Source organism: Grus americana, chromosome 2, assembly GCF_028858705.1.
Source record: "Grus americana isolate bGruAme1 chromosome 2, bGruAme1.mat, whole genome shotgun sequence".
NCBI classification, from domain to species: domain Eukaryota; kingdom Metazoa; phylum Chordata; class Aves; order Gruiformes; family Gruidae; genus Grus; species Grus americana.
In genome coordinates, this window is record NC_072853.1 from 99,846,181 (window position 1) to 99,857,874 (window position 11,694).

The window sequence follows — 11,694 nt, forward strand, 5'->3', positions numbered from 1 at the left end:
TCCTGCGCTCCCTTTCAGAGCGAGCTAGGAAGACAAGAACTGTGCGGGATGCTGAGCGGCCTCTAAAGGAAACGTTGGCATTGATCAAGGTGTCACACTGGTGCGCACGGAAAGATGGATTTGGGGCTGCCCAGCTGAATGTCTTTGACCGAGCCAGTGCCTGTCAACAGCTCCACAATAATACTGGTTTTATGCACGTTTCTGTATAAACAGAATGTATAGGACCACGTTCCATCTGTGTGTCTGTCTGTGCATCCCTGTCTCCAATAACTTTTGCTTATTTCAAGTAAATTTGACATAGGAGTAGAAGTTTCTAGGCATTTCTAGGTATTCGCCCATTTGTTCGTTAGATGTGACACATCAAACACAGAGCTACACAAAACACAATAGCTGGACATTTTGTGATGGCTCATTTGCAAGATTACACTGTTGCTGTTCACTCAGTATTACCCTCATTTTCCCATTCCTTACTGCTTTTAAAAGCAGGATGAAGAGCAGGAGCAGCTGCTGCCAGGAAAGGAAACTGCAGGAGCTGGAGGGACACACATGAGGGAGTGCAAAGACGCAGGCTTTCACTGCTAATGACCTTGGCTTCTAGCACATCCCATCATCAGCGTAACTGCTTTGAGGGCTGGAAGGCATGGGGGCTGAATCTGTGCATCCCATTTAGGACTCAGGGAAAGGAAAAACAATCTGCCCTGCTTAACAAACTCAGTGAAAAATTGGTGAAATTCTACTTATGGTTACTGCAACCTTATGAGGGAAAAATACTTTTTTCTTAAAAAAAAGACATTTTTCTCCATAGCTATTAGAGGGACACAGGCCAGTACTTATTTTGTCTCCCCTTCTGCTCTCTCCTGTTTCACACACTCCTGAAAGCATTTTGCTCTGTGCCATTGCTGATGGAGCATTGCTCTTGTTCTTACCACTCTGTAGGTGCAGCCCTTTTCCTCGTGAGTGATATGACAGCATGGTTTACCCTGATGTGGTTTCCTCTCCAACCACCTCCTATTCAAGAATAAGACCTGTTCAGGTGACTGGCGATGTTTCTGTTAGCTATGTAGTAGCATTAGTAGCATTAGCACTTTACCACTTCTTTGGAAAACTTACACAGCAGGTGTAAGATATTGCCAAAACTGGAGAGTTAAAGTAAATAAAAGTAATTAAATCCTCAAGAAGTCCTGTCTGCCCTTCTGTGGTGATGATCTTCTCATAGACTCAGGAAAACCATTCATAGTCAATTTTGTTCTTTGGTGCAGCTGCATACAAACTGAGTTGAAAAACTACAAAATAAAGATGACAGGTATCAGCTCTTCAGCTAACTGCATTATTAGCTAACGGGGAGGTGGTGAGGAGTCGCATCCCAGGAACATCCTCAAGAGCTGCTCGTGTCTAAGGCCGGTACATAAAATTCCACCTGTGATTTCACAGGATGCTCCCTCGGCGTCACAGTTTTTCCTTCTCTCCCTATTTATCTTCTTTCATCTACTCATGCCACCTTTCCATTTTTCATTATTTCTTTTTTCTGTTTTTCTCCTGCCTATTTTTTTGTTTCCATTTTCATAACTGGAATGAGAATCTGATAACTTCCAGTTTGAACACTTGCTCCATGATATTTGAATGCACTAGGAATTACAAAAATTAAATGTGTCCATTCCGTGATGCTTCTCATTTGGGTTCTTTCTGTACATCCCCAAGGACAATGAACACTAAATGCAATATGGCCAAACTTAAATATTTAGGTTCATTAAGAGACAATTAGAAATTGCCTATAAAGTTGTTTCCTAATGGAAATATCTCTGGGGGAAGGTTATTGGGGAAAGATGTTTCTTTAATGTGGTAGACATGTAACATGTACAGAGTTAAGTACCGAGTATATTTGGCAGTTGATTTCAGTAAAGGACAATTCCTGCATCCTATTCTACACTACTGTGTCAATTATCCATTAATATTCAATGGGTTTTGTAGAAGAAATATGTAAAAGCATGAAAGTGACCATCACTTGACCTCTGCTCCAAGCTGAACTGTGCAGTTTAGGAAACAATGGGGAAAAGAAAGTTCTTTTCCAACTAGAATTTGATTGTGAAATAAGTAAGAGACTATTTCCATGCAAGTTTGTGAGCTAAAAGGAAGAGGAAAAACTTTACATGCAGCAGGAAACAGCTATTTTTAAAGCTTTCAATAACCTTATGGCCAAGACTATGACTCTGCTTCCATTTCGATGGCCTCTATAGAGTCACAATGATCACAATTGGCTACACTGTGTGTTTCAGTTTCAATGAAAAAATTAAGGCAAGATACTGGTTTATTCCATCCTGGATTTTTTTTCCACTAATCATTCCCAATTGACTCACCATTATAAACTTTTATGTACTGTGTTATTAGGATTTAACCAACTAGAAAAATTTAGATAGTAACTGTGGTACCGTGCCGCTGGCACACCCCACTTTCCTTTGAAAGGAAATTTGGGGCATAAGCAGGGAAAGAACTGTGATACCCTCCAAGCGGTCAGAGGCCAGGTTTGTGGGGAACATGGTGGGTTATACCTTTTCCCACACTGTGGTCACAGATATTTATTCCGTGATTCTATGATTCAGGTGGAGTTTGTTCAGAGTACGTGTGTTGATGCCAGCTGATCCCAGTAAAGGATGCTGAAATAGCTACATCTTTGTGCCAGTTAAAGTGCTGAACCAGGAGGAGCCAAGAACAAGGCATTCTCCTAGATGGAGTTCCCTCCTTCTCATCCATAAGTCTCTCTGAGGGAAAAAGTGAAAAAAGAACTAAGAAAATTTAAAAAAAAAATCAGCCTTTGCACAACGATGCATAGCCTGGACTACGAGGAAGGTAAGTGAATGAGAGACTGAACTGTGTTCATTATCCACAGAATGAAACAAGCCTGCTATCTTTTGGTACCTGCTTTGATGAAGAAAGGTTAGAGCTCATTCATTCTATCTTGTTGCACGCTGTACTCATTTCAACTGTCTCCAGCTGAGGCAAGGCATTTGAGTAATATGAATAGAGGCTCTTATCCTGTGAGCAATTATATGTGGGTTTAAAGTAGCTGTAAGGTTCTAATGGCCTTACAAAAATTTTCCTCAGTATTCTATGTAATAGCAGCTATTTTAGAACAAGAATATTCTATATGTGCACAAGGTGTAACCCCTTTTTGATATACACACAACTGTTTTCAAGAATTCTCATTAAATAATATTACATAGGCTTGTTTTGGAATAAAATTTTTGGCTTCTAACTGACTGTACATATTTTTGTAAGGGATAGGGTTTTTTTCCCCCATACTGTTCTTTTCCTTTGGCTTTAATTTCATTTGCTTTATTCAGACCTTAGGTCAAAGAATTTTTACATTTCATATATGTATCCTGATGGGGGCTTTAAGCACATTTTTGAATCTGGGAATTTAGAAGGGCACCTCTATTTGATGTGTGGAGACGTACGCCTGCAAAGTCTCAGCCTGAATCATTCAAACCTGCGGGCCTTACGCTTGTGATCACACACATTTGCTAATTCGTGCATGTACCTATTGTTCCCTTTGATTTCAGAAGCTGAGGGAATTTAAGGTCTGAATATGCCACTCAGGACCGAACTGTAGGAACCCAGGCTTTGCGAATGCTGCCCTTGGTTCACACAAAGTTATCAAATGGCAAAATGCAAGCGCCCTATTCTTTTACTCTCTGATGTAGGTGTCCCTGTGACATAGTGATATCCCTCTCTTTTCTTGTAACAGCATCCTAACCATGCCTTTGAAAGAGCTGAGGTCTTTTAGACCAGTGTGTTGTGTCTTTATAATGCCCAGGGAGCAATAACTCCTGTTCTCCAACCAAAAGCAAAACAAATTCCCCCTTGTAATTAAGGTCGAACACAGTCATTATTTCCACCCCTTCTGTGTTATAATAATGCAAGACGCCACTGTGTGCTTAGTAGTGTTTCCCAAGCACAAATACTAGGATTGCCCAGCTCATCTTCCCTCAGCACAGAAAGGCTAGGTTGTAGGCACCTCTCCCTGGCTCTAACTGCATTACGCCACGTGGTGAAAAATGGCTTCTGCCAGCAATGCTGCAAACCTGCTTTGTCTCGCTGAGAAGCATTTTTGTAAGGCGTTTGGTAAATTGTCTTGTCACGCTTGTATTAGACTATTGATTTACCAACACCCTTTGTATGTTGACCCAAGAAAACACAGTGGATGCTATTTAGAATATTACAAACTCTCTGCCATATGCATGTTGTCTAGCCTACACTTCAACCCTATCACCTTTCAGCAGATTGCTTTAGACAAGAGATCTCATGGGCAGGGAATCTGCAATGCATATAAGCTTACTCGCTCATTTAATACAAGAGAGTCCTAGACACTGACCTTGTCTATAGCTTCCAGCTTGGCAGGGCTGTAACACTGCAAAGACCTGCAAATCCCTTTTTAACAAGGCTACCTGAACCCAATGGCCCAGGTCCAAATAGATGAAAACTTGAAGATGTCCAACAGATCGGTTGCCTATAACATTAAGTAGAAAATTGTCTGACGCCGCACATACTGGTGTCTACTTACATGGTTCAGTACCAACTCCTGGCATAATAGCATGTCTGTTGTCAGTTCCTAAAACACTATATGTATTGTTATTTCATTAGTGAACTGTGAAAGGGTATTTTGCACGGTAGATATGGAACTGCAAACATTTACCCAAGACGTCTCACAATTTGAACCAAAACCCATATTCCATCAAAGTGGATTTTGTTTTTAATTGTTTGAAATAGACAATAGTTTGGCTTTGGGCTGGAGAGCCTAGAAAAAGTCTCCAGGTAAATGAGAATAAGCCTCTTTGTCTGTGCGATTGCACCATGACATTAAAGGATGAAAAAGTATGTGAGTTAAGAACGTGTTTGGGGAGTGTGTTGGGAAAGGAAGGTGTTCCTGAATGGCTTCCCGCATTCCCCCAAGCTTGTTTCCACAGCCATTTCCATGAGCCTAACAAAGAACAGAGGGGACCTGGATACGGAAGCGCACATGGTGAGGATTGCGAGCACCTGGGTGCAACGTGGCATGCTGATTTCCTGCAGCAATTTGCTGCTTCACTATAGCGACCTTCTCTTAGCTGAGATCAACATTTCCAGTAGCCTCATCATAAGCAGGGCTTGTCCCGTTGTAGTTGATATTTCTGGGCTTTTTAATTGTTTTCATAACTGCTGTACAAGCTGTTTCATGGAAGTCTATTGTATGCCTAGCACCAGCAAGTAATATTAAATTGGAAGAAAAATATTAAAGACATGTGTTTGGCCCCAGGGAGAAAATAGATAATGACTAAACCTAAAGTGCAGTTCAGCAAAGCTCTGTCAATTAGGGGTTACAGTTTGATGGAAACAAAACCAAAGATCATTCCCACTTCAGGTTTATCCAGATCAGCAAAGTACAAGGTAGTGTCAGATATAAATGCATGAGCAAGAAGGCTTCACTTCTGTCCTGCCTAGGAATAGCTTGTGTGTTACAAACTATACCATGTTTTCTTTCACCAGTGATAGAGGAGGAATGACACAACAAACTATAGTAGTTGCATGTTAAAGCAATAGCTGAGTAACTTGTCAAAATTGCTAGACTATTGTCTATCATGTACATATTTAAACACTTAGAGGACCAGGGACCTCTGCACTGCTCAGAATTTCCCATATAATTTTTTGTGCTGGCTCATGCATGATGCCACTCAGCTTCTATGACATTAGGCCAAATGATGTCGTATCATAGGATATGATATTCCCTGGTACGCTGTGCAATATAACAACCTCTTCAGCTTCTAAACAGAAAGAGACAAGTACTCTTGAAACCTGGATATTTTGCTGCATTGTTATTTAAAGATTTGGAGTGCCTGTTGACATAGCAGTTAGTTGCATATTAACACTTCACATAAAAATAATAAAACACGGAAACTCACCACCCACAATAGATACAGTTAACTTTGTCAGCCTTTTGTTCACTTTATATTCAGGTAAATTTAAAAAACAAACAACCGAAGTCCCTGCAGAATCACCAAAATCTAAACCAAATAAACTCCTCGTAAATCACTCTCTGAAGCTCATGGAAGATGTGCATCCATAGACCTATCAAAGGGAGGGTTTCCAGACAAAAGTCCTTGCCTAAGAAAGCACTGCCTCTGAGCCCGATAGCTCCGGGGACTGACAGCGAGAGCTACTCGACTGCACTGATCTGCGAAGGCTGGAGAGCGAAAGTGGCAGCTGTATAGACAAAGGTGGTGTCCTTCCTACAGCAGGCTCTGAAAAATTCAGGATTATCACTGACATCTTGAGCAGTGATCAGCAAAGGACAGAATGTGAATGTGAGAGTGGAAAATATGATACCTGTGTTTGCAGGAAGCCCCTGGCAGGCAGGAATGGTGGTTGTGCGTAGCTGCTGTATTACTGCTGCTATTACGAAAACGCGGCGTGCATCCCAACCACATGTAACAAAAGCACCCAGATAAAAGGTATAGCAGGTGAGGTTCCCTTGGCGAATCCTGTTTCTCAGCTGCTGTTTTGCAGTATAACACATGCCCAGCATTGTGGCCTCTAGGCACAAGAAATGACACTCAAGAATGAAAATCACCAACCTGTGACCATGTGAGGTTAGAAACACTGCCCAGAAATTACACCAAACATTACCAAAAGAAAAATAAAATCGGTCAATCAAACTGTTGCTGGGCAACCAGCAGACAACTCTCATCCTATAGAAGAGAATTATACCTTTCTTTTGTCCACAATCACCAATATAATGATCTCTGAGCAGGCTCCACTCTGGCTTCAGCCTTGCAAATTCTTTTCATGCACAGATATCCCGTACATGAGGACAGATGGGGAGAGTGCCGGTAACGAAAAACACTGTCTGCTAAGTTTTCTGGAAACTAATGCAAAAGGATATTCAGAAGAGAAGTCTAAAAGAGCTGCTTGCTGGCGTGTAGCTTTCTGCGTCCTTGCTGTTTCCTATTTAGGAAAGAAATAAAACATTTCCCAGTGTAAGGAAGGAAACTATTTCTCATGGAGAAGGCTGCTTTTCATCTGGATTTCATTCTCTGCTTTTAAGAATAGGGCAGGGTAAATGATTTGATCTGTGTAGGCTGACTGCCAAATCAGAAAAACTCCCCTAAATTCTGAATAACCACGTTGTACTTCCCAGAATCACTCATGAAATTTTTGGTAGTGATGATCTCTGTCTCTGAATGAACGGATTACATAAATATCCTTTGCAATGGAGAACACTATCAGGAGAAACAGGATTCCTTGTCTCAAAATATTCTTTAGGCAGATGTTAAAGATATTTCCTGAAAGATCATAGACATCTTCTTCAAGCATGCTCCAAGCGTACATTTCCACCAGGCCTTTCTTTTCTGGTTGAGAGGTCCTTATAGGTAATGCTGGATGTTCATTGGCCTTTCCCTCCCTAAGGAACTTAAAGATTCTAGTTAGTGTAATAAGGTCTTTTTTCTTATTTTACTTCTACATAATGTCTAGTGTTGTTCAGAATAATTGCTTCTTATCATTAATTTCATAGACAGTCCCTTTGTCTCCTCATCTTAACTTTTTGTACTGGTTAGGTTTGAGTACTGGTTAGGTTTATGAATCTTTAACATCACTGGGATTTTTAGTGTGTCGTGGTTTTACCCCAGCCAGCAGCTGAGCACCACGCAGCCACTCGCTCACTCCCCCCTCATCGGGATGGGGGAGAGAATTGGAAAAGTTAAAGTGAGAAAATTCGTGGATTGAGATAAAGACAGTTTAATAGGTAAAGCAAAAGCCACGTGCACAAGCAAAGCAAAGCAAGGAATTCATTCCCCACTTCCCATGGGCAGGCAGGTGTTCAGCCATCCCCAGGAAAGCAGGGCTCTGTCACGCGTAATGGTTACTTGGGAAGACAAACGCCATCACTCTGAATGCTGCCGCCCCCCCCTTCCTCTTCCCCAAACCCCTTATAAACTGAGCATGACATCATATGGTATGGAATATCCCTTTGGTCAGTTGGGGTCAGCTGTCCCGGCTGTCCCCCCTCCCAACTTCTTGTGCACCCCCAGCCATCCCACTGGCGGGGCAGTGCGAGAAGCAGAAAAGGCCTTGGCTCTGTGTAAGCACTGCTCAACAATAGAACAATACAACAAAAAGATCTCTATATCATCAACACTGCTTCCAGCACAAATCCAAAACATAGCCCCATACTAGCTACTATGAAGAAAATTAACCCTCTCAGCTGAAACCACAACATACTGCATGCGTTTTGCAGCTGTGTTCTCTTCCACCTTCCTTCTAGAACTCAGTGTGAAAATAAAGATGGGGTAGTTTTATTGCATTTTACCTCCTGTTCCTCTATGTGAATGATTGGAGCAACAAGTGGTATCAATGCTATTCTGAAATATGTATGTCTGTCATTGCTCATCGAAGTAGGAATGAAGTCAAGGTTTGTGTGGTTGAAGGGAACAGACTAGACACTCGCGTTCTTGCATGAGATCAGTTCACATCCCTCTAGTGCGAACCCTGGCAGGTTATATACAGCTTGAGCTCTGTTCCTCTAGGAGTTTTTCCAGCTGCATTGACAAATGGACCCTGCCACAAAGCCATTCAGGTTATGCTTGCATACATGGTTTTAAACTCAAGACTTAAGTATTTGAATGCTTCAACACTAATCCAATTCTCACTTAAAAAAAAAAAAGTGTGGTGGGTTGACCCTGGCTGGAGGCCACCAAAGCCACTCTCCTCAGCTGGACAGGGGAGAGAAAATATAACAAAAGGCTCATGGGTCGAGATAAGGACAGGGAGAAATCACTCACCAGTTATCATCACTGGCAAAATAGACTCAATTTGGGGAAAATTAATTTCATTTATTACCAATCAAATCAGAGTAGGGTAATGAAAAATAAAATCAAATCTTAAACAACCTTCCTCCCCACCCCTCCCTTCTTCCCGAGCTCAACTTCACTCCTGATTTCTCCTCCTCCTCCCCTTGAGGGGCACAAGGACACAGGGAATGGGGGGTTGTGGTCAGTTCATCACACACTGTCTCTGCTGCTCCTTCCTCCTCAGGGGCAGGACTCCTCACACCCTTCCCCTGCTCCAGCATGGGGTCCTTCCCACGGGAGACAGTCCTCCACAAACTTCTCCAACCTGAGTCCTTCCCACAGGCTGCAGTTCTTCATGAACTGCTCCAGCATGGGTCCCTTCCACGGGGTGCAGTCCTTCAGGAACAGACTGCTCCAGTGTGGGTCCCCCACAGGGTCACAAGCCCTGCCAGCAAACCTGCTCCAGCCTGGGCTCTTCTCTCCACAGGGCCACAGGTCCTGCCAGAAGTCTGCTCCAGCGTGGGCTTCTCACAGGGTCACAGCTTCCTTCAGGTGTATCAACCTGCTCTGGTGTGGGGTCTTCCAGGGGCTGCAGGTGGATATCTGCTCCACTGTTAATCTCCATGGGCTGGAAGGACACAGCCTGCCTCACCATGGTCTTCTCCACGGGCTGCAGGGAAATCTCTGCTTGGCACCTGGAGCACCTCCTGCCCCTCCTTCTGCACTGACCTTGGTGTCTGCAGAGTTGTTCCTCTCACATTCTCACTCCTCTCTCTGGCTGTAGTCACTCTTGTGCAGCAACTTTTTCCCCTTCTTAACTATGTTATTGCAGAGGCACTACCACCATTGCTGATGGGGCTCGGCCTTGGCCAGTGGCAGGTCCATCTTGGAGCCAGCTGGCATTGGCTCTGCTGGACATGGGGGAAGCTTCTAGCAGCTTCTCACAGAAGCCCCCCCTTGCTACCAAAGCCTTGCCACGCAAACCCAATATAAAGAAAGAGAGAAAAAAACCCCAACTATTTGTTCACGATTGTAATAAAAAACCCCAAGTTTTGCTGGGTGTCTTAAGGGACAGTTTGGCTCAGGCAGACACAAACACACCAGAGAAGGTTAGTACAGATCTCACGCTCCAGGCCCACTGCTGATGCTGCCCTTTATTCAGTCACCCACAGCTGCAGTAATTGGATCTTTAGGTACAGGTTAATGGGATAATTAGCCAAACGAGATCAAACTTGTACACTGTGTAGAAATGGATGGTTGCTGTCTCACAGCTGCCTGTTGTATGCCACTAGGGCAACCTGCATTTCATTTCAATGGGCAATAAAGTAGGAGATGAATTAGATGTGGTTGATTCTGCCTGCTCGTGGTGGTGAGGACAGCTTCACTGGTATTGCATTTTCAAGAGCAAATAGTACAATTAGCAATTGTGGCTGGAAGCATATTGGCAGGGAGGTCTTCCGCTCATCGCTCTCCTGAGGCAGGCCAAGCACTCAAGTCTCAACAGCTTCCATTCGAGGATGTTCCTAGGGAACGACGCTGCCAAGAGAAGGGCTGTCTGCTAAATTGTCCTCATACAGAGGACCCTGAAGACTCTTCATTTTTGGTAATTTTATAATAGAACTGAAATAGACAGTTTCAATAGCCCATGGAGCTTGCTTATAGACCCGCATTTCTTCATAGTTCATGGCTGACATGGATCTGACCCATGGCTTGCCTCACTAGATTGAGAGGGAACAGGCATATGTTCAGACCTAAACAATTCCAGGAATCTTTTCAGAGCAAAAGATTTTAGATTTTATTTTGGGTTTTTAGGACTGTCACGAATGGTTTTTATTGAGAGATCACTTTTTAGATCAGGTCTTAGTGACATCAATGAACTAATATTCTTTCTTATAAAAGTGTTGGCAGAGACTCTATTCACCCTACACTGATGAATGAGGAAGCCCACAGAGCAATTTTTAACTAATGCCAGAAGCATATTTTGTGGTGGAGTTAGGAATGCCATCCCAGTCTTCAGACTTTTATTACTGACTCAAGAGGCCATCTTCTGCAAAGTCAGTGATTCATGCAGAGTGATTTGAAAGGAATGTGTTTGAATGAACTTCCTGTGTATTTGTCACATTTTATGGTTTTTTAATAACAAATAATTATTATTGTGAATTTTTAAGCCCAGAATCCTCCATAAATCTTTTCAAACTGATCTCTATTTATAATCTGGGGAGGAACCTGTTCACTGTTTTTGTTCATTCCACTGTTGTTGATTCATGGATTATTATTATTAGATAGGTTTTAAAAAATTAAAATGGTGTAGGAGAGAGGATTTTGTTCACAAACTCACAATTTTTTACCTTTTTTTTGTCATGACAGAGGCCCTGCTTGGTCTGCACTGTAGCTTCACTACAGAGCACAGAGATTTACTACGGACAGTGTCGACTTCCACCCAGGGAACGCGAGTCTGACATGCAGCAGACATGAGTCCAGTGCAGTGCATTCAGCTGGCTGTAAACCAGCCGAGAAAGGGGGTAAACTTTCTGACACCAAGTCTAGCACAGTTGCAGCCAGCCTGCCTCCTGAATGAACTAACTTAAAACTAGATTGAATATCTCCACCCTACACCACAGTCACATTTGAAATTACAGTGGAGACACAGGCAAGATCCATTTTTCCCCCCGTTTGCTGCAATTAGAAGCAGTAGTTGCCAATGAGCTAGAAATAACATGATATCTAATGCAGATAGACACCTTGAAGTCTAGCAAGTCATTTTGAGCTTGCAACATATATTTGGACTTTTCTTCCTTGCAAAATTCCCAGAGCGTTCTGTTGCAAACCCAGTAATAACATGGATATGTGAAGGTATATAGAAAGAAGTGATGAA

General features: G+C 42.7%; 1 long non-coding RNA gene across 1 annotated transcript in view; it reads left to right on the forward strand.

Annotated features, from left to right (window-relative positions):
* Nucleotides 1-11,694, forward strand: part of LOC129203661 (uncharacterized) — a 98,477-nt gene extending 86,783 nt beyond the window's left edge. The window contains exons 4-6 of the long non-coding RNA XR_008576102.1: nt 937-1,033; nt 2,598-2,844; nt 11,187-11,694. This is a non-coding gene — a long non-coding RNA (uncharacterized LOC129203661). The remainder of the gene's footprint in view (nt 1-936; nt 1,034-2,597; nt 2,845-11,186) is intronic.